General features: G+C 47.6%; 1 long non-coding RNA gene across 25 annotated transcripts in view; it reads right to left on the bottom strand.

The window, feature by feature from the left end:
* Positions 1 to 24,817, bottom strand: part of LOC103345356 (uncharacterized) — a 227,216-nt gene that overhangs the window by 150,176 nt on the left and 52,223 nt on the right. For 8 of the 25 annotated variants that reach the window (XR_011381133.1, XR_011381135.1, XR_011381128.1 and 5 more), the window contains 5 exons: positions 22,268 to 22,367; positions 15,568 to 15,665; positions 12,379 to 12,509; positions 11,184 to 11,437; positions 7,854 to 8,544 (listed from right to left, as the gene is read on the bottom strand). This is a non-coding gene — a long non-coding RNA (uncharacterized lncRNA). Of the gene's footprint in view, positions 1 to 3; positions 8,545 to 11,183; positions 11,438 to 12,378; positions 12,510 to 15,567; positions 15,669 to 16,212; positions 16,428 to 22,267; positions 22,368 to 24,817 lie in introns of all 25 variants that reach the window. The other 17 variants (XR_011381137.1, XR_011381139.1, XR_011381147.1 and 14 more) reach the window with 12 other exon arrangements.

Here is a 24,817-nt window from a genome sequence, read left to right as displayed (position 1 = left end):
AACCTGCTAGCCACACCAACAGCTACACCCTGAACCCAACCAGCCCCATGAACAGGGACACCCTGAGCCCACCAGACTTAACAACAGTGATGCCCTGAACCTTGCAGCCACACCACCAGTGGTGCCCTGAATCTGGCTGTCACACCAACAGGGAGGTCCTGAACCTACCTGTCCCATTGACAGGGGCACCCTGATCCTGCCTGTAACACTGAAAGGGGCAGCCTGAACCTGCCAACCACACTTACAGCGGTACCCTGAACCTGCAAGACACACCAACAAGGATGTCAAGAACCTGTAAGCCAACCAACAGGGATTGCACAAACCCACCAGCCACACCAACAGCGATGCTCTGAGGCAGACAGCCACCCCAAGAGGAACACCTTGAACTCGCCAGCCAAACCAACAACAATTTCCTGAACCCACCAGCCACACCAACAGCAATGCCCTGAACCAACAGCCACACCAACAGTGGTGCCCCGAACCTGCCAGCCACACCAATAGGAACACCTGGAACCTAGTTGTAACACAAACAGGGATACCTTGTCACAACCTGGCTGTCAAAACAAGAGGGATGCCCCGAAACTATCAGTCACACCAACAGGGACACCCCGAACCTGTCAGTCACACCAACAGGATGCCCTGAACTCAGCTGTCATAATAAGAGGGATGCCCCAAACCTGTCAGCCACACCAACAGGGACACCCTGAACCTGTCAGTCACACCAACAGGGGTGCCCTGAACCTGGCTGTCACAAGAGGGATGCCCCAAACCTATCAACCCCACCAACAGGATGCCCTGTACTTGGCTGTCATAACAAGAGTGATGCCCAAAACCTGCCAGCCACACCAACAGTGATGTCCTGAACCCACAAGCCACACCAACAAGGATGCCACGAACCTGCCAGCTACTCCAAAACGATGCCCTGAACCTGTCAGTTACACCAACAGAGATGCCTGGAACCCACTTGCCAGACCAACAGCGATGTTCTGAACCCACCAGCAACACCAACAGGGATGCCCCAAACTGACCAGCCACAGGAACAGGGATACTCTGAAGCCAACAGCCACACCTACAGCGATGCCCCAAACCTTCCAGCCACATCAACAGGGATGCCCCGAACCTGGCGGTCACTCCAAGAAGGATGTCCCAAAACTGGCTGTCACACCAACAGGGACGTCCCAAACATGCCAGCTACAACAACAGCAATGCCCCAAACTCACCATCCACATTGACAGGGACACCCCAAACCCTCCAGTTACACCAACAGGGATGCCTCAAACCTGCCAGTCACACGAACAGCAACGCCCTGAACCCCCCAAGCATACCAACAGCAATGACCACACCTGCTAGCCACACCAACAGCTATACCCTCAACCCACCAGCCACACCAACAGGGATGCCCAGAACCTGCTAGCCACACCAAGAGGGCTGCCCCGAACCTGGCTGTCACACCAATAGGGATGCCCCAAACATGGCTGTCACACCAACAGGGAAGCTCCAAAGATGCCAGTCACAACAACAATGATTCCCTGAAGCTACCAGACACACCAATAGCAAATCCCTGAACCTACCAGCCATATCAACAGGGATGCCCCAAACAAGCCAGCCACTCAATGGGGATGCCCTGAGCCTGCCAGCCTCACCAACAACAATGCCCTGAACCTGCCAGCCATACCAACAGCAATGCCCCGAACCTTCCAGCCACACCAGCAGGGGTTTCCTGAACCCGGCTGTCACACAAACAGGGATGCCCTGAATCCAGCTGTCACACCAATAGGGAGGTCCTGAACCTGCCTGTCCCACTGACAGGGGCACTTTGATCCTGCCTGTAATACTAAAAGAGGTACCCTGAACCTGCCAACCACACTTACAGGGGCATCCCGAATCTGCCACCCATCAACAGTGATGGTCTGAGACCACCAGCCACACCATCAGGGATGCCCCAATCCTGCCAGTCACAACAGGGATGCCCCAGACCCACCAGCCATTTCAAAAATGATGCCCTGAACCTGCCAGCCACACCAACAGGGGTGCCCCAAAACTGTCACACAAACAGGGACACCCGGAACCTGGCTGCCACACCAAGAGGGATGCCCAGAACCTACCAGCTGCACCAACAGGGATGCTCCAAACCCACCAACCACACCAACAGGGACACGCCAAACTTGCCAGCCACACCAACAGGGATGCGCCAGACATGCCAGACCAAACAATAGCGATGCCCCAAACCTGTCAGCCACACCAACAGGAGTGCCCTAAACCAGGCTGCCACACCAACAGAGTGCCCTGACCCCGGCTGTCACACCAAGACGGATGCCCCGAACCCACCAGCCACACCATCAGCGATGCCTTGAGACTGCCAGCCACCACAAGAGGGACACCCAGAACCCTCCATCCACACCAACAGCAAAGCCCTGACCCGCCAGCCACACAGTGATGCTCCAAATCTGCCAGCCACACCAACAGCGATGCCCTAAACCTGCCAGCCACATCAAAAGGGACTCCTGGAACCCAGCTGTCACACAAACAGGGATGCCCCAACCTGATGTCACACCAACAGGGATCCCCCGAACCTGTCAGCCACACCAACAGGGATGCCCTGAACACACCAGCCACACCAACAGCAATGCCTGAAACCACCTGCTACTCAAACAGGGGCACCTTGATCCTGTGTACCACAACAGGGCCTCCACGACCTGCCCACCTCACGACAAAGATGCCCCAAACCGGGCTGTAACACAGACAGGGATGACACAAATCCACGACCCACACCAACAGGGACACCCCAAACCCACCGGCAACACCAATGTCAATACCTTAAACCAGCCAGCGACACCAACAGGGACACCCCAATCCTGCCAACCACAACAGGGATGCCCCAAACCCACTAGCCATATCAACAAAGATGACCCAAACCTGCCAGCCACACCAACAGAGGTGCCTCAAACCTGGCCGTCCCACCAACAGGGATGCCCTGAACCTGGTTGTCACACCAGCCGAGATGCCCCAAACCTGCCTGCCACAATGACACAGGCTCTCTGACTGCACCTCATGACAGGGATGCCATTAATGTGTCTGCTACACAGAGAGGAGTGCCCAAAACCCACCTGCCACACCCACAGGAGCTCTTGGATCTGCCTGCCTCAATGACAAGGATCCCAACAGCGAGCCTGATTCACTGAAAGGAGCACGCAAAACCTGCCTGCCACAACAGAGGCTTCCCCAACAACACTCTTCAGTGACAAGTATGCCCACAACCCTCCTGCTACATAGACAGGGGGCACCCCAAAATGGCCTGCCTCACCAGCAGCACACCCTAAACCAGCCTGCCACACCCCTAGGGACACCAAATATCCACATTGCACTGACAGGGACACCCAGAACACACCAATGACACTGCTAGGACACCATGAACACACCTGCCACACTGACAGGGAGGCCTGAACCCGCCTGCAACATCAACAAGGCCGCACTACCTGGCCCGGCTCACCTACAGGTTTGCCCTGATCTTGGTTGATTCAACCACAGTGACACCCTCACCCTGCCTGCCTCACCATCAGAGGTGTCCTGTCCTCGGCTAAATCTCGCAGGGGCAACCTGACCCCAGCTGCTTCTTAGAAAGGGCACCCCCACTAGGCCTACCAAACCAAAAAGGGTACTGTGACCTTGCCTGAATCTCACAGATGCACACTGGCACCTCATCTTTCACATGTAGAGTGCTCCAAGCCCAGCTGACTCAATGACAGGGGTGCCAGCACCCCACCTGCCACAAAATGGGGAACCCCAACCCTGCATTGTCAGTGACAAAGGTACCATGACCTCTCCTGAATCTGATAGTGGTGCCCAACCCAGACTGCTTCAAGGACAGGGGCACCCCAACCTTTCCTGACTCTGTCAGGAAAACCCCAAACTCTCCTTAATCTCACTGGGCTACCCCAACATCTCCTGAATCTGAATGGGGTGCCCCAACATCACCTCAATCTGACTAGGGTGTCCCAGCCTCTCCAGAATTGGACTGGGTTGCCTCAACTTCTGATTCTGACAGGGATGCCGCAACCCCTTTGGAATCTGACTGGGGTGCCCCAACTTCTCTTGAATTTGAATGGGGTGCCCAAACCTCTCCTGAATCTGATGGGTACCTCACCCTGGACTACTCTAATGATGGGGGCATCCTGACCCCCACTACTTCAATGACACAGAAACCCCAACCTCTCCTGAATCTAACAGGGGCACACCAACATCTAAATCTGACAGGGTTGCCACAACCTCTCCTCAAACTGACAGGGTGCCCCAACCCATTCTAAATCTGACTGGGGTACCCAAACTCTACTAAATCTGAATGAGGTACCGCAACCTCTCCTGATCTGACTGTGGTGCCCACATCCTGGACTGCTCTAATGACAGGGGCACCCTGACAACACTACCTCAATGGCAGTGGCACCACAAACACGCCGGCCTCATCAAAGGGTGCCTGCCCCAGCCTAAATGATGGACAGGAGCTCCCACCCTGCCTGCTCAGCCAAAGGGCTCCTCGACCTAGCCTGGGACCCTGAACCCACCTGGTGACTGGGGCACCCCAGCTCCACCTGCCTGCCTCTCTGCACATGTGCCCCCAGCTTCCAGCCTCACAAAGGGCCTGACTCCACCTCACCTGCCTCAAAGCCTCGGGACCCGGACTCTGCCTGCCTTCAAGACAGGGCGCCCTTCAGCAAAACCAAGCCTGGCACCAACCCCACTTTGACCTCTGTCCAGACAGACTGAACTCCCATTCTCTCTACCCTTCCATTCTCTCCCTGCTGAAATAAAATCTTTTCTGCTGTAGTTGGCTGCCTCCTTGCCCTCTTAGAACTGAAAAATCCTAAACCTTGGCAGTCCTGGCAGTTGGCAATGTCCCAAGTAGGGGCTCTGCTGGGCAAGGAACATTCCATTAGGCTGTGCATTGTCTTCGCCCAGGCTCGTCGGGTTCAGGTCCTAACTCTTCAAGCCTCTTTAGCCCAACAGGGGCTAACATCTACTCCCAGCATCCCACAGACAATGAAAACCCAAGTAGATGTGCTCCACTTATTGAAAAGGCAAAGTCCTAGGGCCCGCGCTGTGGCGCAAGGGTTTAATGCCCTGGCCTGAAGCTCCAGCATCCCATATGGGCACTGGTTCTAGTCCCAGCTGCTCCACTTCTGATCCAGCTCTTTGCTATGGCCTGGGAAAGTAGTACAAGATGACCCAAGTCCTTGGGCCCCCACACCCACGTGGGAGACCCGGAGGAAGTTCCTGGCTCCTGGCTCCTGGCTTCAGATCGGTGCAGCTCTGGCCATTTACAGCCATCTGGGGAGTGAACCTGCACTCTCTCTCTCTCTGTCTCTACCTCTATCTGTAACTTTGTCTTTCCAATAAATGAAATAAACCTAAAAAAAAAAAAGGCAATGTCCTCCCATTCACACAGTTAAGATGTAAAACAGCCAATCTTGAGCTATCAGTATATATTATTTCTAAATAATATATAATCTTAAGGGTGAATTAAAGTATTATATTTAATATCATAACTTTAATAAGAAAAACAAACGGGGCTGACATTATGGTGTCGCAGGCAGAGTCTCTGCCTGTGATGCTGGCATCCACTGTAGGTGCCAGTTCAACTCCTGGCTGCTCCATTTCTGATCCAGATTCCTGCTAATGGCCTGGGAAAAGCAGGCAGGGATGACCCGTGTGCTTGGTCCCCTGCATCCACATTGAGACTCCGATGATGTTCGGTTGCAGCCCAGCCCCAGCCATTGCAACCATCTGGGGAATGACCCAGCAGATGAAAGACCTCTCTCTCTCTGTCAATCTCCCTCTCTCTCTCTAACTCTGACATTCAAAAAAATAATTTTTTAAAAAGATATAGATGGATGGAGAGATCCAAGATGGCAGAATACAGAGGGAGCTTACTGCTCTAGTTTACAAGAAGAGTTTATCAAAAAGCGGAGAGTGAAGTCTCAGGGAAGAGTTTAGGAGAAAATGGCAGAGCCAACTCCACGTTATTTAGAGGGACACTGTGGACCTATGTGGAGGGTGTGGACATGCACAACTCAGGACCCCAGCAGCTGAGAACCTCAGCACCAGCTCTGGAGTAAGCTGAGACCAGTCTGAAGCAGCCCAAGCCACTGGAGCTAAAGCTGCAGGAAGAGCCTGGTGAGAATGACAAACTTAAAAAAAAAAGGGGGGAACACTGCTCTACTGACCACCCTGCATCAGCATCCTTTAACAAGCTGAGAGAGGGTGGGTGCCATTTTGGACATAAGTGAGAGCTGAACCAGCTCGTTCCCATGTGCCCAGCAACCAGCTGAGCGGAGATGCCTGAGTCTGCCTGGGAGAACTGACAGGGGCTGGGTGATCCTGACTCTGGCAGGCTGGTGCATCAAAACTCTGAAAACACTGTGGCTGCTTGCGCGGGCTCAGGGTGTGTATGGGACGTTGGGTAGTCAATGTGGGAGGCTCCACACGGGATTCCCTGGTGGGGGTCATTGCTGTGGAATCACACTGAGGACTGCACGGATCCTTTGTGTGGTTCTTGTGGCAGCACAATTACACCCACTGGGGCTAGCACCTGTGGCTGCCACTGGAGCTTCCCTTGGTCTCCCTTCCGCTGCTGCTCTGTGGTCAGAGGTCAGCCTGGGTTTGCACTGTGGGCTGCGCTTGTAGCAGGAGCCAAGAGCCCAGCTGGACTCCAGCTAGGACTGAGAAAGCAGGTGCCTGCCCTGGGGCGGCCTCTGACCTGGCACTCCCCCCACACACCCCTTCCTCATGAGGGCTCAGCACAGGGCTAGGCTGGAACTCCAGGCCTCCTGACAGAGCTCCTTAATGCAAAACACAGTACTTTCAGGTGCTGATGGCATGTGTGTGCCCTCTGGAATGCAACCCCCATGTTTTCCCAGAAGTTGTCTTCCTAGAAGTTAGGTTTCTGGGGGCAATTTTGTAAAATGGCCCAGAGTGGACAGCGGAGGTCCCACTGCCTGGGAGGGACAAAGACAAGGGGTGGAAAGCACCCCTGCTCCAAACTGCCCTTAGACATGGTCTTTGCTTCTCTCCTGCATTTCCCAGATCCAGGCCATGCTGCCCTGGCTGGGCACCTGACATCCCAGGTGGCAGCCCTCAGAGGCAGGGGCAGGGCCTGCAGGTCTCCAGCTTGCAGAAGGAGCAGGTGCTCGGCCCACACCCACACTGTCTCTATGTGTGCCTACTTGCTTTTAAAAATGACTGACTACTAAGAAGGTAACTCTCAATCTGATGCAACCAATGTTTTAGGAAACATGTCCTGTTCTTCAGGAACAAGCTGTTTTGCATAGGATCCCATGGCTGTCCTGGAATTGGGTGGAAGGAAATGGCCCAAAAATCCCCTTCCCTACTTCCTTGGTCCAAACCTTTAGGCCTCCCTGTCCTTGTTGAGGGGGTATCTGAACACTTCTCTGCTTAAAAAAAATCCAAAAAGCCCTGTGCACATTTGCTTTTTGGCAGTATATGGAAAATGCTGAGAAGTACACTCTAAGAACCACCCTTAATCCAGGGTGGGCATTTGGCACAGTGGTTAAGACCCCACCCAGGATGCCTGCACTTTAAGTGGGACTGCCACCTGCTTATGCAGTCCCTGGGAGGCAGCAGGGACGGCTCAGGTCCTCGGGTCCCCTGTCACCCACAGGGGAGGCCTGGCTTGAGTTCCCAGCTCCTGCTCCGGCTTGGCCCAGATGTGGCTCTTGTGGGTATCTGAGCACAGAATGAGTGGGTGGGAAAATTGTTGCTTTTTCAAACAAAGTCACCCTAAATCCCAAAATACACATTTTGGGTGTAGATCCTTGCAGACTTTAGAAGCGTGCCCCTACCTGCACATCCTGACAGAAATGGACTGCCCTGTTTTACAAGCTGTGCTTCACCTGCACTCTGCTTAACAGTGCAATGAGCACCTGGATCCATCAGCACCACTTTCCCCAACGTGGTTTCTCACCGTCAGTCACCTAGGATGCCCTTCATGTAACCTACAGGTGGTGAGGCTGTTCCCAGGTTGAAACCCTGGACTCCCCTTGCGGCCAGAGCATGGGCCCCCAGTGGAGGAGCCCGCAGAGCTCAGGGCTGTGTGAGGGGCCCCAGACTCCCCTTGTGCGCAGTGGACACTTCAGGGCTGGCCTGCAGCCTCGGTTCCCAATCTACAGCACAGGGAGAGGACCCTTGGGTATGGGTGTCCAGCCCCCCTGAGTCTTGAAGCTGGGCATCACTCATCCTGTCAGGTCAGCTGCAGTGCTCTCGGAAGGTTTAAGGGACTGGTCCAGATGTTCCAGCTTTTCATGCCATCATCAAGATGCTAATGCAATTCTGGGTCCTGACAATGTCTGTGAAAACTTTCTCCTCCTTTCTGGAAACATCGCCGCCCTCAGGTTCTGAGCAGTCATTCTGTCTTGTCTGAACGCTCAAGGCTTTCACTGTGCAAACACGCATCCTCCACTCTGGATTCTTCTTGAAATATTTCTGTAGGGATTTCTTCCTCTGGGTTTTCCTTCAGTTCTGTTGGTGGAACTCCTGTAATTCACAACCAGTACCTAAATTCAGCTTTAATTTCCTTTTCCACTGACCATCTAGTCAGGTTTTTTTTTTTTCTCTTCCTAATTTCTGCAAGGTTTTTCTCATCGTAATCTTCAGTTTTTAAAACATTTGCAGGGGCCTGGCATTGTGGCACAGCAAGTTAAGCTGCAGCCTGCTGCAGAGGGTGGAGTCCTGGCTGCTCCACTCTGATCCAGCTCCCTGCTAATGCACCTGGGAAAGTAGCTGAAGACAGCCCAAGTGCTTGGACCCCTGCACCCATGTGGGAGACCTGAAAGAAACTCCTGGCTCCTGGCTTCAGCCTGGTCCAGTTCTGGCCAGTGCAGCCATTTGGGGAGTGAAATAGCAGCTGAAGATCCCTCTCTCTGTAGCTCTACCTTTTCAAATAAATAAATGTTTTATTTTAAGGCTCAAGGTTTTGGATTCCCACACCTACATGGGAAACCTGGTGGGAGTTCCAGGCTCCTGGCTTCAGCCTGGCTCAGTCTGACCACTGAAGATACTGGGGACTTAACCCTTGTAGAAAAGATTCTCTCTCTATCTCCTCTTCTCTCTCTGCAGCTCTGCTTTTCAAATAAATAAATAAATAAGTCTTAACAAATCAAAACTACTGAAAACAACTTTGGCAGTTGTGTTTTTAATTTAGAGCTCTTTTGAGTCCACATGCTTTTTTTTTTAATGTGACAGGTTGAGTTAGAGAGAGAGAGAGAGAGAGAGAGAGAGAGAGGTCTTCCTTCCATTGGTTCATTCCCCAAATGTCTGGTACGACTGGCACTGCACTGATGCGAAGTCAGGAGCCAGATGCTTCCTCTTGGTCTCCCATGTGGGTACAGGGGCCCAAGCACTTGGGCCATCCTCCACTGCCCTCCCGGACCACAGCAGAGAGCTGGACTAGAAGAGGAACAACCAGTACTAGAACCCGGTGCCCATATGGGATGCTGGTGCTGCAGGTAGAAGATTGACCACGTGAGCCATGGCGCCAGCCCCATACTTTTTTTTAAGATTTATTTTATTTATTTGAAAGACAGAGTTACATAGAGAGGACAAGACAGAGAGAGAGGTCTTCCATCTGCTGGTTCACTTCCCAGATGGCCACAATGGCCGGAGCTATGCTGACCCGAAGCCAGGAGCCAGGAGCTTCTTCTGGGTCTCCAAATGGGTGCAGGAGCCCAAGCACCCTGCACCTTCTACTGCTTTCCCAGGCCACAGCAGAGAGCTGGATTGGAAGAGGAGCAGCCGGGACTAGAACCAGCACCCACATGGGATGCCAACGCTTCAGGCCAGGGCTTTAACCCACTGCACCACAGCGCTAGCCCAACACATACTTTTTTAAAACTATTGCAAGCCTTATTATTTTGTAAATACAAATTTTTTGAAGAAAATCTCTCTGAGGATATTAGCAGTGAGCATTCACTTTTAAAGAACTTCTTTTGGGGCCTTCCACTCTGGCACAGTATGTTCAGCCACCAATTGAGATGCTGGCATTCCCAGTGGACACCAGTTCATGTCCCAGCTGCTCCTCTTCCATTCTATCTCTCTGCTAATGACTGGGAAGGCAGTAGAAGATGGCTCAAGTGCTTGGGCCCCTAAACCCACATGGGAGACCCAAAAGAAGATCCTAGCTTCTGGCTTTGGATTGGCTCAGCTCCGGCTGTTCTAACCATTTGGGGAATGAATCAGTGGATGGAAGGCCTCTCTCTCTGTCCCTCTCTCTGTCTGTTTATAACTCTGCTTCTCAAATAAATAATTTTTTAAAAAATAATTTCTTTTCATTTTATTTGAAACACAGAGAGAAACCTAAGTAAGAGAGAGAGTTCCCATATACTGGTTCCCTCTCCAAATGCCTGCAACAGCTCCATCTGGGCCACACCAAAACCAGGAGCCAGGAACTTACCTGGCCTCCCACATGTGTGGCAGAGACAAGCAGCTGAGCATCACTGCTGCCTCCCAGAGTGTGCATTAGGCAGAAGCTGGATTGGAAGCAGGACCAGGACTTGAACCAGACACTGACAGGAGCAGGCATCCCAAGCAGCACCTTCACTGCTCTGCTAATGCCTGCCCAGCCTTATTTGGAAGGCAGCATTACAGACAGAGAATGAGAGTGAGAGAGAGAGAGAGAGATTCCATCCTCTGATTCACTCCACTAATGGCCACAATGGCTGGAGCTGGGCCAATCCAAAGCCAGGAACCAGGAGCTTCTTCCCAGTCTCCCACATGGCTGGAGGGGCAGCACTTCTGCTGCTTTCCCAGGCACAGCAGCAGGGAGCTGGATCAGAAGTGGAACAGCCAGGATTCCAATCCGTGCCCAAAGGGGGTGCTGGCACTGCAGGCGGTGGCTTAAACTACTATACCACAGTGTGGGATTGATTTCATATTTATACTATTCCAGTGATATAATTTACATATAATAAATGTACCCATTTTATTGGAAATTCAAAGTATTTTGACATGCACTGGCAGGTATATCACATGCACTGGCAAAGAAATGAAAAGTCCTGTAAATACCACAAAAATCCCCCAACAGTCATTCTCCCCTCCTCACTGCCCCACTGCAGCCCAGGCATCACTCATGTGCTTCATGCCCCTGCAGATGCATTTTCCTTACTCTAGAAGCTCACCTAAAGGTAGCGTGTAGAACGTGTTTGAAGTCACCAGTTACGTGTGCATCTGGAGCTCAGTGTCCTGCGATGGCTGAGCAGGATCCCATCCTATTCACACGCCACGGTTTGTTCATTCATTTAATGATGGGCACTTGGCTGGGTTCCAGCATGAAGCCGTTAGGCACGACTCAGTCCTGAACGTTCGTGTACAACTGTTGATATGGACAAATGTTCTCATTTCTCTCAAGTAAATACCAAGTTGTAGAATTGCTCTGTTTTGATAGGAAGGATATTCTTCTTAAGATTTATTACTTATTTGAAAGGCAGAGTGACAAGAAAGAGGCAGAGACACACAGAAGGAGGCAGACATGCTCTACTCTGGCTCACTCCTCAAAAGCCTGCAAGAGCTAGGGATAGGCCAGACCAAAGGCAGGAGCCAGGAGCTCCATCTGTGAACAATTTTTATTTATTTTATTTCTTTGAAAAGCAGAGAGACAATTAAAAAGTTACAGGGGGCTCCCATTTGCTGGTTCAATCCCCAAATGCCCACAACAACAAGGGCTGGGCCAGGCTGAAGCCAGGAGCACACAGCTTCATCCCAGAATGCAATGGGATAGCTTGTGGACTGAAGGAGCTCCTGGGGGGGTGTCACAGGCCAGGCCACCACATCAGCATGCAGCCAGCTCCCATTTCTGTGCCATGTGATGCAACCTGGGGCTCCTGGCAGGCTGCCAGCACCGAGTCCTTAGACCCTCCCACCATCATAATCAGGAGCAAACAGACCCCTGGTGTTTAGTTACACAACACAGACACCAGGACAGACACACCAGGCCTGGGGCAAGGCTCACCCAGTGGGGCCCTCTCTGGGGAGTCACCCTCCCTGGCCACTGTATGGATTCCCTGCTCTCAGTTTCTTACAGATTTTCCCCTTAGCCTAGACTCCCCTACAACTTTCTGCCAGTCTCCCATCAGAAGCCTCATGGTTTCCAGGATCCTGAAACCCACGTGTGAGGAGAAAGGGGGACGCGCCAGCTCCAAGGGAGGACTCCTTGCCCAGCTGTGTCAGGGGCTCCCAAGCCCAGGGACCCAGAATACACATTTCTGCAGAGAGGGGGAGGGGCTGCTGCTTCGCTGAGCTGGGTGGGGTTGGCACGTGGGGTCCGAATGCTGCTTGGACAGACTTTGTGGCTGTCCGTCACGCAGAGCACCTCACCTCTATTCCAGAGCTGTCTGGGGCTGCCTCTCGTCCACCTCCTGGGCATCCTGTGGAGCACACGCATTCGCTCCCCACCCTCGGCGTCCTTCTCTGTGGAAATGGCTGCCAGGCCACTGCACGCAGCTCCCCTGGTGAAAAGGGAAAGGGAAATGTGCTAAGTGGCTCTCCCAGCACCAGGGACCAGGAACAGTGAACTAGTGGAGACCAGCGGGACTGCGTTTGTTCCAGAGCCATCACACGGGGACAGAGAAGGTGCAAACACTCAGCATGGCCGAAGCCTGAAGAAGAGCGGAAAAGCCCTGGGGCAGCACTCATGGGTGTAGCTTGACCCCAGGCTGCAGAAAACCCCTGAATACCTGCGGTTCAAATGCAATTGGGATCCAAACTCAGCCAAGGCCTCAAAATCATTACTTCCACCTTTGTAAAAAATTAAAAAGACTTTTGGGAGGTGCAGTTGTAGGTTTATAGAAAACTATGCACAAAGGGAAGAGAGATCCCCTCACTCATGTGGATCCCCCACCCCACCCCAGCTTCCCTATAGGCTGCTAGCTTGCATCAGAGTGGACCATTTGCTACCACGGATGAGCCAATGGGAGACACTGTTACTAAGCCACAGTCAGGGTTTCTAGCAGGGCTCCCTCAGGTGATGTAATTTCACGGGGTTTGAAAACACCCAGATGCCAGGTATCCATCCTGGTGGGGCAGACAGAACTGTCCCCTGCTGCTTAGAAGGTCCCTCTGCCCCTGCCCTTCCCCCTGCATCCTTCTCCCTCTCCCTCCCCAGACCCTGACTCCCACTGATCTTCACACCTTCCCCATCCTTGTGCCTTTTCCCAGTTGCCACACAGCTGGAATCAGAGTAAACAGCCAATATGGATTCTGGTTTGTGTCCTGACTCATCCACTTCCAATCGAGCACCCTGCTAATGGCCTGGGAAGAGTAGCTGAATATAGCCCAAGTGTTTGGACCCCCGCCACCCAAAAGCGGGACACCTAGATGAAGCTCCTGGCTTGGCCTAGGCCAGCCCTGGCCATTGTAGCCATCTGAGCAGTGAACCACCACTGTCTCTGTCTCTGTCTCTGCCTGTCTCTCCCTCTCTCATTAATGCTGTCTTTCAAATAAATAAATCTTAAAAGGAAAAATGAAAGCAGAATATGAACAATAGAGCTTTAAAGAAAACAGGCTTCAACACACATTCCAAATGTTAAGCTGCTCACAAGGTTACATTAAGACTGACTCTGGGGAGCTGGTGTTGTATTTCAGTGGGTTAAAGCCATGGCCTGCAGCACTGGCATCTAATATGGGCACCAGTTCAAGTCCTGGCTGCTCCACTTCTGCTCCAACTCCCTGCTAATGGCCTGGGAAAGCAGCACAAGATGGCCCAGGTACTTGGTCCCCTGTGCCCATGTGGGAGTCCCAGAAGAATTCCCTGGCTCCTGACTTCAGCTTGGCCCTGTCCTTGCTATTGTAGCAATCTGGGGAATCAACTAGCAGAAGAAATATCTCTCTTTCTCTGTCTCTCTGTCTCTCTGTCTCTCTCTCTGTGTGTGTGGGGGGGGGTGCGTGTGTGTGTGTGTGTGCCTTTCAAAAAATAAATAAATCTTAAAAAAAGAAAAAAGACTGATTCTGGGGAAGACCTAACTTCAGGAAATGAACATTGTGATTCATTCATTAGTAGTGTTTATTGTGGTCATGTGGAGGTGGGGAAAGCAATACCCACAACATGCTCTCTATCAAAAATATTAGAACTATGTCAGGGCCAGTGTTGTGGCACAGCAGATTAGGCCCACGCCTGCAGTGCCAACATCCGATATGGGTGCCACTTCAAGCCCCAGCTGCTCTACTTTCAATCCAGCTCTGCAATGAATGAGCCTGGGAAAGCAGCAGAGGACAGCCCAAGTGCTGACCCCTGCCACCCATGTAGGACACCTGGAAGAAGTTCCTGGCTCCTGGCTTTGGATCAGCTCAACTCTGGCTGTTGCAGCCATTTGGGGAGTGAACCATTGGATGGAAGACCCCCCCCCTCTCTCTGTAACTATGTCTTTCAAATAAATAAATCTTAAAAAAAAAGACACTACTTGGGATGTCCCTACCCTATACTAAAGTGCCTGGGTTCAAGTGCTGGCTCCACTCCCAATTCCAGCTTCCTGCTAATGTGCACCCTAGAAGTCAGTGATGATAATAACTCAAGCAGTTATATCCATGGCACCCACATGGGGAGAAATGGACTGAGTTCCCAGCTCTTGAGTTTGGGCTAGCCCCATCCTGGCTGTTGTGGGTATTTGAAAGAATATTTGTCTTTCATATAAAATTTTTAAATATCTTAAAAATGGCTTTAAGTAACTATAATTTTGTGGTGAGGATCAGTTTGTATCTTTAAAAATTTTGTTTCATTTTAAATATACTTTTTTCATCTTTATCTCAAACTTCACATTTCTAAACTGTTTATATTCAGAATGAATGAAATGATTAATTAGAACAGAGAAATTAAATATAAAGGAAACTGTGTTTACTGGTAAGTCTATACAACTTACAAAGAACACAGAAGGCCAACATACAAATCAGACAGTTATAAAAAGATGGAGCAATAAAAAGCAACAGTCTTTAATGAAGGTCCACACACAACATTCAAGGTCACCAAGAATTCCTGCAATTACAGGCAAATGTTTATGGATGTAAAGCTCAGCCCAAAAGAAGAACTCTAGCATTCCTCAGAGTCTCAAAAAAGTGTAGAATGCAAAAAGGAACTCAAAAGGATGCTTCAGGTCACTGACGCACCACATCAGGAATATCAGTTAGAAAACTGGTAAAAGAACCTAGGGAGAGAAACAGTTCAGATACATCATGATGTGTCCTCCACTGGAGGCATAAGAACACTGCTTGGGATGCCTACATCCCACATCAGAGTGCCTGGTCCAAGTCGGATTCACTTCTGACCCAGTTTCCCACTAATGCACATCCTGGAGCAACTAATGATGGATTGAGCTCTTAGGTCTCTGTCACCCACGTCAAGGATCCAGCCGGAGTTCTAGGTTCCTGGTGCTGACCCAGACCAGCCCTGGCTGTTGCAGGAATGTGGGCAATGAAGCAGTGAGCAGAAGAGATCTCTTTGTCTTTGTCTCTCCCTCTTGCTTCCTCTTCCTGACTTTTAAGTAAAATTTTAAGGAATATAATAAATAAACTCACTGTCTTCGCGTCTTGGGAAGAAATCCTACCATTTCCATGGCCAGCTGTAGGCGTTCAAAGTCATGCCTCAAATCTTCCCCCTCCACCGTGAAGCAATCCTGCTTATGTAAAATAAAACAGGGGAAAATCAAATTACCTCTGAAAGATGTGAAACATTCAGAGCTGCAGTACTTGAAGATATGTAAGCCTATGTATAAACGCAAATTAGAGCTGGTGGAATATGTGAACACACTCAAATTCATGAGACCTCCCTCACTTCATAACATAGTACAAAAACTCAACACATATGCACTAGAACACCAGAATTCTACCTTTTTTCACCCTCCTGCAATCACTAGGACAAAGATCTCAAAAGTGATTTAAGACCTAGCAGCACTTACAAAGTATGCTGATACCAAGTATGATTTTAATCTGTTCTTCAGATTTGGGGAGATTCAAAGCATTTAAGAGCTTAATTTCACACATCGATATCATTAATTCAACATACATTTACCAAGTATATACCACATGCAATGCACTTAAGTAGATCCTAGTGACATAAAAATAAATTTTAAAAGAGGCAAGAATTTAGTTAAAAAGTTAAAGCAGGGGGCCGGCACTGTGGCTAACTTTGTTAATCCTCCGCCTGCAGTGCCAGCATCTCACCTGGACACCGGGTTCTAGTCCTGGTTGCTCCTCTTCAAGTCCAGCTCTCTGCTGTGGCCCAGGAGGGCAGTGGAGAATAGCACCCACATGGGAGACCAGGAAGAGGCACCTGGCTCCTGGCTTAAGATCTGCCCAGCACCGGCCATGGCGGCCATCTGGGGAATGAACCAACGGAAGGAAGATCTTTGTCTCTCTCTCACTGTCTACAACTCTACCTGTCAAATAAATTTTTTAAAAAAAGTTAATGCAAAACAAAAACTGTAGTATAATTTTCCTTCAGGGTAAAACTGTTTTAAATCCATGGCAGAGTTGTTTCATAATATGTATTTTTCATCATTTGAAGACCTCTGTTATAAACAGTTCCTAATGAAATCATATGATACCACAAGGATGTTCATTGCAGCACAATTCACAGTAGCTGAGATATAGAATCAACGAGATGTCCATCAACTACTGACTGAATAAAGAAATTATCTTTCCCCCTCTCTCCATAACTCTGCTGTTCAACTAAATAAGTAAGTGTTTAAAGGTAAATAAATATGGGGTTGGCACTGTGGCTTAGCCGGTAAAGCTCCTGCCTATAGTTCTAGCATCCCCTACGGGCACCAGCTCCAATCCTGGCTGTTCCACTTCCAATCCAGCTCTCTGCTATGGCCTGGGAAAGCAGTAGAAGAGGGCCCAAGTCCTTAGACCCCTGCATCCATGTGGGAAACATGGAAGAAGCTCCTGGCTCCTGGCTTCGGACAGATACAGCTCCAGCCTTTGCGGCCATCTGGGGAGAGAACCAGTGGATGGAAGACACACCTACCCCCCCCCTCTCTGCCTCTGCCTCTGCATCTCTGTAACTCTGCCTTTCAAACAAATAAATAAATCTTAAAAAAAAAGTAAACAAGAGGCCTCATAGTAGACCAGCAGAGAGTGAGAAATAAAGCCAGAAAAACGCTGTCTGAAAGAGTGATCACAAACTTACAAAAGCAGAGCGTGTGGAAATAGGCATATTTGTGCTACAGAAATATCAGAAAATAGTGAATTGTTTCAAGAGATTCTGCTTGAGCTGTAACAGGCTTACCTCACAGGAAAACATATACACGCCTGCATTCCTATACAGGGAGCAGCAACCAAGGCTGGAGTATGGCTCAACTCCCTGTGCAGCACAGACATGCAGGGCTATAAGACTACCTCTTACTAAAACAATGACCATTAAAGCCCTACTTGACAGCTGCACCCTGCAATTCAAGCTTGGTTCAGATAAACAGAGAATGGGAGAGACAAACCTTGTACCCTGATGGTAGTCACACCAGCTTTAAGGTACAATAATAGTAGACAATAGCCAATATATCACATTAGTAGTTAATTCACTGACAGAATTATTACTACATGAAAACTGATATTTATTGAATATTTACTGAATATCTTATACATATGAGTCACCATAAGGGTTACTTGATATGTATAACCTCATTAAATTCTCAAAACACACAGGGGACATTACCTATACCTTTATGTGTATAAACACAACTTCAGGGGTTAGAAAATGAACCCATGGCCAAAAACCCTGTAGATAACGGGACTGGCCAACCCACTACTGTCTCCCATCCCACACTGCAGCTTAAAGGGAATTAAGTCTCCATACAATGGGCAACAACAGGTTCTGTATAGAAAGCAAATTTCTCACTATAGGTCCCACTGAGACCTTACAATATTCTATAAAATACGTAAGTAATGCAGCATCAACAGCAGAATATTCTTCTCTGCCTGTAATGCTAGATAATTAACCAAAAGAAGTCATAAAGAAACAAACTTAATCTGTCAGGGAACATACGAGGAGGAGTATGCCATGGGACACTAATTCTCCTGGGTGTATTGTGAATTCACAATGTCCACCTGCTCTCCACCCATCACTGGTGAGGAAAGTGAAAGATGGAAAGGGTGAGCTTTGCAGAACAGCAAAACGGCTTACAACTCTTCTATGAAAATGTACCAGAGGGGCCAGTGTTGTGGCAGAGTGTACTACGTCACTGCCAAAGATGACAGCACCCCATATGAGCACTGGTTCAAATCCTGGCTACTCCATTTCTGATCCAGTTCCCTGCTAATGTGCCTGGGAAAGCAGTGGAAGATGGCCCAAGTGCTTGGGCCCAGGCTACCCAAAACATCAGAGACGCAAATGGAGTTCCTGGCTCCTACCTCTGGCCTTGCCGAGCTCCGGTCTTTACAGCCATTTGGGAAATGAACCACTATATGGAAGATCTTTCTTTCTCTCTGTCTCCCTCTAATTCTGCCTTTTAAATACATACATACATACATACATACATACATAAATAAAGCTGGAAAAAAAGTATTGGCATGGATTGAAATGCCTATTTTCCAAAATTTTAATTCTGAAACCAAAAAAAAAAAAAAAAACTTGATTATGAAAAGATAATGCAACTAAACTTTGTTTTAAAAGAAAAACGTATACATATCTTGTTCCTTCAAAAATCAAATAGGCTAGATCTACAATTAGTGGAATTTATAATCACAGGCAGTAGAAATTAAAAACATAGTTTGTTAAAGCAGGAATGAACACATATAATGTTTCCAGAAAGAATATCTAGCCGGCGCTGTGGCTCACTTGGATAATCCTCCACCTGTGGTGCCGGCACCCCGGGTTCTAGTCCCAGTTGGGGCACTGGTTCTGTCCCAGTTGCTCCTCTTCCAGTCCAATTCTCTGCTGTGGCCTGGGAAGGCAGTGGAGGATGGCCCAGGTGCTTAGGCCCTGCACCCACATGGGAGACCAGGAGGAAGCACCTGGCTCCTGGCTTCGGATTGGCAGGGAGCGCTGGCCGTAGTGGCCATTTTGGGGGTGAACCAATGGAATAGGAAGACCTTTCTCTCTGTCTCTCTCTCTCTCTAACTCTGCCTGTCAAAAAAATCTAATAATTAATTTATTAGTTAATTAATAAGTATAGGTATGTGTATGCAGTCAGCCTTCTACCTGTAACCTTCGCTGAACACTAAAGGAAAAACATGTTTTTTTCTTTTTGGTTTTCTTTAAGATTTATTCATTTATTTGAAATGCGGTGTTATACACGGAGGAGGAGGGGGAGGAGGAGGGGGAGGAGGAGGGGGGAGAGAGAGAGAGAGAGAGAGAGAGAGAGAGAGAGAGAGAGATGTTCCACCTGCTGGTTCACTTCCCAAATGGCAGCAATAGCTGGACCCCAGCCTGTCCAAAGCTAGGAGCCAGGAGCTTCTTCTAGATCTCCACTTGTACCATCATCCTCTGCTTCCCAAGGTATATTAGCACATAGCTAGGTTGAAACTAGAGCAGTCAGGACTTGAACCAGAAGCCATAAAGGATGACAGCATGACATGAGGAGGTTAAACCTGCTATACCACAATGCCAGCCCCATTGTGTTTTTTTCTTTTAAGATGTATTTGTCTGAAAGGCAGAGTTACATAGGAGGAGAGACAAAGTTAGGAAGAGAAAGACCTTCCACCTGCTGATTCACTCCTGAGATGCCTCCAACAAGCTGAAGCCAGAAGCCAGGAGCCAGGAGCTTCTTCCGGGTCTGCCATGTTGGTGCAGGGGCCCAAGTACTTGGGCCATCATTCTCTGCTTACCCAGGCACATAAGCTGGGAACTGGATCAGAAGTGGAGCAGTCAGGACTGGAACCAGCGCTCCGATGTGAGATGCTGGTGTAACATTTGGCAGCTAAACCCCCTGAGCCACAACCAAACTCCAGATTTCTCAAGTTGTACCAATTATCAGTTGATTTTTTGGTGATACTACTTCATAAAAAAATATCAGGGACCAGCATTGTGGCACAGTGAGTTAAACTGCTGTCTGAGACCATGGCGCCTCATACAGGCACAGTTGTTCAAATCCGAGCTGATCTGTTTTCCATTCAGTTTCCTGCTAATGCTCCTGGGAAAGCAGTGAAGCATGGCCCAAGTGCTTCAGCCCAGACACACACGTGGGAGACCCAGATGGAGTTCCTGGCTCCTGGCTTCAGCCTGGCACAGCCCAGGCAGATGAAGCCGTCTAAGGAGTGAACAACAGATGGAAGATATGTCTCTCTCTCTCTCTCTCTCTCTGTCTCTCTCCCACTCTTTTCCCCGTTTCTCTGTCATTCTGCCTTTCAAATAAATAAATATTTTAATCATCTAAATATAATGCAAGTAGTTTAAATGGGAGTGAAAATTCAGAAGCTGAATTCACTATATTTTTAAATCTACTAAATTCTGTAAAAATTTACAGAAAGTGTAAATATGAATAACTGAACTTCCTGATACACAGTAGCATTTCAAAACATTTCTGAAAAATAGAATTAAAAGACAAGTTTATTTTGGTGCAAAAACATTTGAAATCTATACATCATATTTTCCTAATACACATTTTTCATTCACTTTTTGAAGACTCCTCATACGCATGGATTTCTGAATTTTCTTGGGGGCTAGTGCTGTGGCATATTGGGTAAATCTGCCTCTAGGCAACAATTCAAGTCCCAGCTGCTCCACCTTCAATCCAGTTCCTTGCTAGTGAACCTGGGAAAGCTGCGCAAGATGACTCAAGTACATGGGCCCCCAGCACCCATGTCAGAAACCTGGAAAGAATCTCCTGGCTTCGATCTAGCCCAGCTCGGCCATGTGGCCATTTAGGGAGTAAACCAGCAAATGCAAGATCTCTCTCTCGATCTCTTTCTCTCTCTCTGTAACTCTGACTCTCAAATAAATGAATATATCTTTAAACAATAAGAATAATAAATAAATATTCTTGCTCCAAAATAAACTTTTCTTTTCATTCCATTTTCAATGAACTTTTTGAAGTACTATCACTAATACAAAGGCAGGTTACTTTACATTAATAGAGTCAAAATTAAAAAACAAATATCAGGCCAATGTGGGGTAGTAGGTTAAACCTGTGCCTGTGATGCCAGCATCTCATGTGAGCACCATTTTGTGTCTCAGCTACTGCATTTCCAATCCAGCTCCAGGCTAATGGACTGAGAGAGCAGCGGATGATGGCCCAAGGGCCTGGGCGTCTTGACACATGTAAGAGAGACCTGGAAGAAGCTCCTGACTTCAGCCTGGCTCAGCAAGGCCACTGCTGCCATTTGGGAAGTGAATCAGCAGGTAAGGGATCTCTCTCTCTCTCTCTCTCTCTCTCTCTCTCTCTCTCTCTTTCTCTCTCTCTAACTCTGCTTTTCAAATAAATAAGTAAATGCTTTTTAAAAAGGGAAGAAAGAAATAGGACACTGTGTATCTTGGAAAAAGTCTAAGAACTATTAAAACCCTAAATATACACTCAAATCTTTGAGTCATTAAAGTATCAATTAATTACAAAGGATTTCCAGACATTACATCTTATTTCAAACAACTAAAAGAGACAGAGAGAGAACTATTATTTTAACTGTCCGACATACCAGTTCCATTACTATTGACTTCACAATTCTTGTGAATATGGGTAACAATAAAACTAGACAACATCACTTCATGAGAAGTTGTGGATTACTCCTGACTGTGGAAGCTCAGGAGTAAATGCTGCGTTCTGAAGAAAGATCCAAGTTTTCTGAGCCATTTTCCTTTGATGAACTTCATGCTGCACATTCGAGAGGACTGTTAATTAAATTACATAGCCATGCTCTAGGTCAACATAATAATATCAGGCAAAGGTGTGCGTCCCAGACTTCAAAACATGCAAACCAGCTTCCAAGAACTCTCTTACAGAGAAAGGCACTAATCCTCAGGAACACTTGTCACCCTAGAGTTGCGAAAGGCAAATCACTCTGGAAAGCATAAGTCATTCTTCTAACATTGAAGATGAATAAACAGCTTGTAATTTTCTTGAAGAAAACTACAAAATACAAAAACAAAATGTATAAGCTAGTATTTTGATATGATGATAGTGATACTAATTTTTATATTTGAAAGTTGTGCCACAGAAATTTTTAGATTGCATGTGTGAAAGTGCTAGTTAATACCTACCACTAGATATGGGAAACAAAATACTAGTGAAAAAGCGAAAGTTGAACAGCGCCCTACATTTCAGAATGCCATGAACTCCCTTCTCACCTGATTGAGATAGTGATACTCTTCTGGCTGTTTAAGGTGGAATGCTAACCTCTTTTCTGCACTTGTGTCTGCCAGGAGTTAATAGAATACATGGTAGTTCCTGTTGGAAACGAAAGATAGCTTTATAATGAGCATGAATTATGGTTATCATTTAACAGCAAAATTCATCAGCTTTGTTTCATTTTCTTAAGAAAAACATAGTAAATTCAGTAAGATTACCTACGAAATAAAATGACCTTTTTTAGATGTGGAACACACAGAATAGGATAAAGTCAACAAAACAGCAATGTCAGGACCTCTGAAAAACCTCTCATCCATAGCACTAAGGGAAACCTGGCAAATTTACCAAAAGTAACTTTTTTAAAAAATTGTAGAAATCAGCCAAAAGCTTGCAGTCATCCAGGGAGTATAAGTTTACTCAAGAAAAACAGCTGGGGCTGGCGCTGTGGCATAGCAAGAAAAGGCACTACCTACAGTGCTGGAACCTCATATAGATGCTGGTTTGAACCTCGGCTGCTTCACTTCTGATCCAGCTCCCTGCTATAGCCTGGTAAAGCAGTGGAAGATGGCCCAAGCCCTTGGACCCCTGCACCTGTGGAGAGACCAGGAAGAAGCTCCTGGCCCAGGTTTCAGGTCAGCCCAGCTCTGGCCGTTGAGGCCAATTGGGGAGTGAACCGGTAGACAGTAGATCTCCCTCTCTCCCTCTGCCTCTGTGTCTCCAATAAGTAAATGAATCCTTAAAAAGAAAAAAGAAAAAGAAAAAGAAAAGAGAAAAACAGCAGAATCTTTTGCAGCATTTTATTTGTTCCGGGTTTGGAGAAGGACAGAGACATCCTAGTACAGGAAGCTCATAGAACCCCCAGTAAACATGACCAAAAGAGATCCTTGCCATGACACGTTGTAATTAAACTCACCACAGTGAAACCTAAAGAAAAGATCCTAAAATGTGCAAGAGAGAAACGTCAGATTACTCTCAGAGGATCTCCAATCAGACTCACAGCAGACTTCTCATCAGAAACACTACAGGCTAGGAGGGAATGGCGAGACATAGTACAGGTGCTAAAAGAGAAAAATTGCCAGCCCAGAATATTATATCCTGCTAAGCTCTCATTTGTGAATGAAGGTGAAATAAAGACCTTTCATAGCAAACAGAAATTGAAAGATTTTGTGGCCACTCTTCCGGCCGTGCGAAAGATACTTAAAGATGTGCTACACTCAGAAACACAGAAACACGGCCATCAATATGAAAGAAGGGAAGGGAAGAAAAACCACCAGTCAAAGAGCATGGGAAGCTCAAAGCATATACTAGAAAATATCTCCGGGAAAATGGCAGGCAAAGTCACTACGTATCAATAGTCACATTAAACATTAATGGTCTTAACTCTTCAGTTAAAAGACACCGATTGGCTGATTGGCTCAAGGAACACAACCCAACTACTTGTTGCCTACAAGAAACACATCTCTCTAACAAAGATGCATGCAGACTGAAAGTGAAAGGTTGGAAAAAGATATTCCATGCCAACAAAAAAAAATGAAAAAAAGCAGGTGTAGCCATATTAATATCAGACAAAATAAACTTTAATACAAAAACTGTTAAGAGACAAAGAGGGCACTATATAATGATTAGGGGTTCAATTCAACAGGAAGATGTAACTATTATAAATGTATATTCACCTAATTATAGGGCACCGGTCTATTTAAAAGATATGTTAAGGGACTTAAAGGGAGATTTAGATTCCAATACAATAGTACTGGGGGACTTCAATACTCCACTCTCAGAAATAGACAGATCATCCAGACAGAAGATCAACAAGGAAACAGCAGATTTAATCGACACTATTGCCCAAATGGATCTAACGGATATCTACAGAACTTTCAACCCTACATCTACAGACTTCACATTCTTCTCAACAGTGCATGGAACCTTCTCTAGGATTGATCACATACTAGGCCATAAAGCAAGTCTCAGCAAATTTAAAAGACTTAGAATCATACCATGCAGCTTCTCAGACCACAGCGGAATGAAGCTGGAAATTAGCAACTCAGGAAACCCCAGAAAGTATGCAAACACATGGAGACTGAACAACATGCTCCTGAATGAACACTGGGTCATTCAAGAAGTCAATAAAATCAGAGATGAAAAAGGAAATGCAACAACAGACACCAAAGAAATACAAAGAATCATCAGAAATTACTACAAGGACTTGTATGCCAGCAAACAGGAAAATATATCAGAATAGGATAGATTCCTGGACACATGCAATCTACCTAAATTGAACCATGAAGACATAGAAAATCTAAATAGACCCATAACTGAAACAGAAATTCAAACAGTAATAAAGGCCCTCCCAACAAAGAAAAGCCCAGGACCAGATGGATTCACTGCTGAATTCTACCAGACATTTAAAGAAGAACTAATCCCATTTCTTCTCAAACTATTCAGAACAATCAAAAAAGAGGGAATCCTCCCAAATTCTTTCTATGAAGCCAGCATCACCTTAATCCCTAAGCCAGAGAAAGATGCAGCACTGAAAGAAAATTACAGACCAA

This window comes from Oryctolagus cuniculus, chromosome 12, assembly GCF_964237555.1.
Source record: "Oryctolagus cuniculus chromosome 12, mOryCun1.1, whole genome shotgun sequence".
In the NCBI taxonomy this organism is placed as follows: Eukaryota; Metazoa; Chordata; class Mammalia; order Lagomorpha; family Leporidae; genus Oryctolagus; species Oryctolagus cuniculus.
The sequence above is the reverse complement of the archived record's forward strand: the minus strand, read 5'-3'. Positions and strand labels throughout refer to the sequence as shown.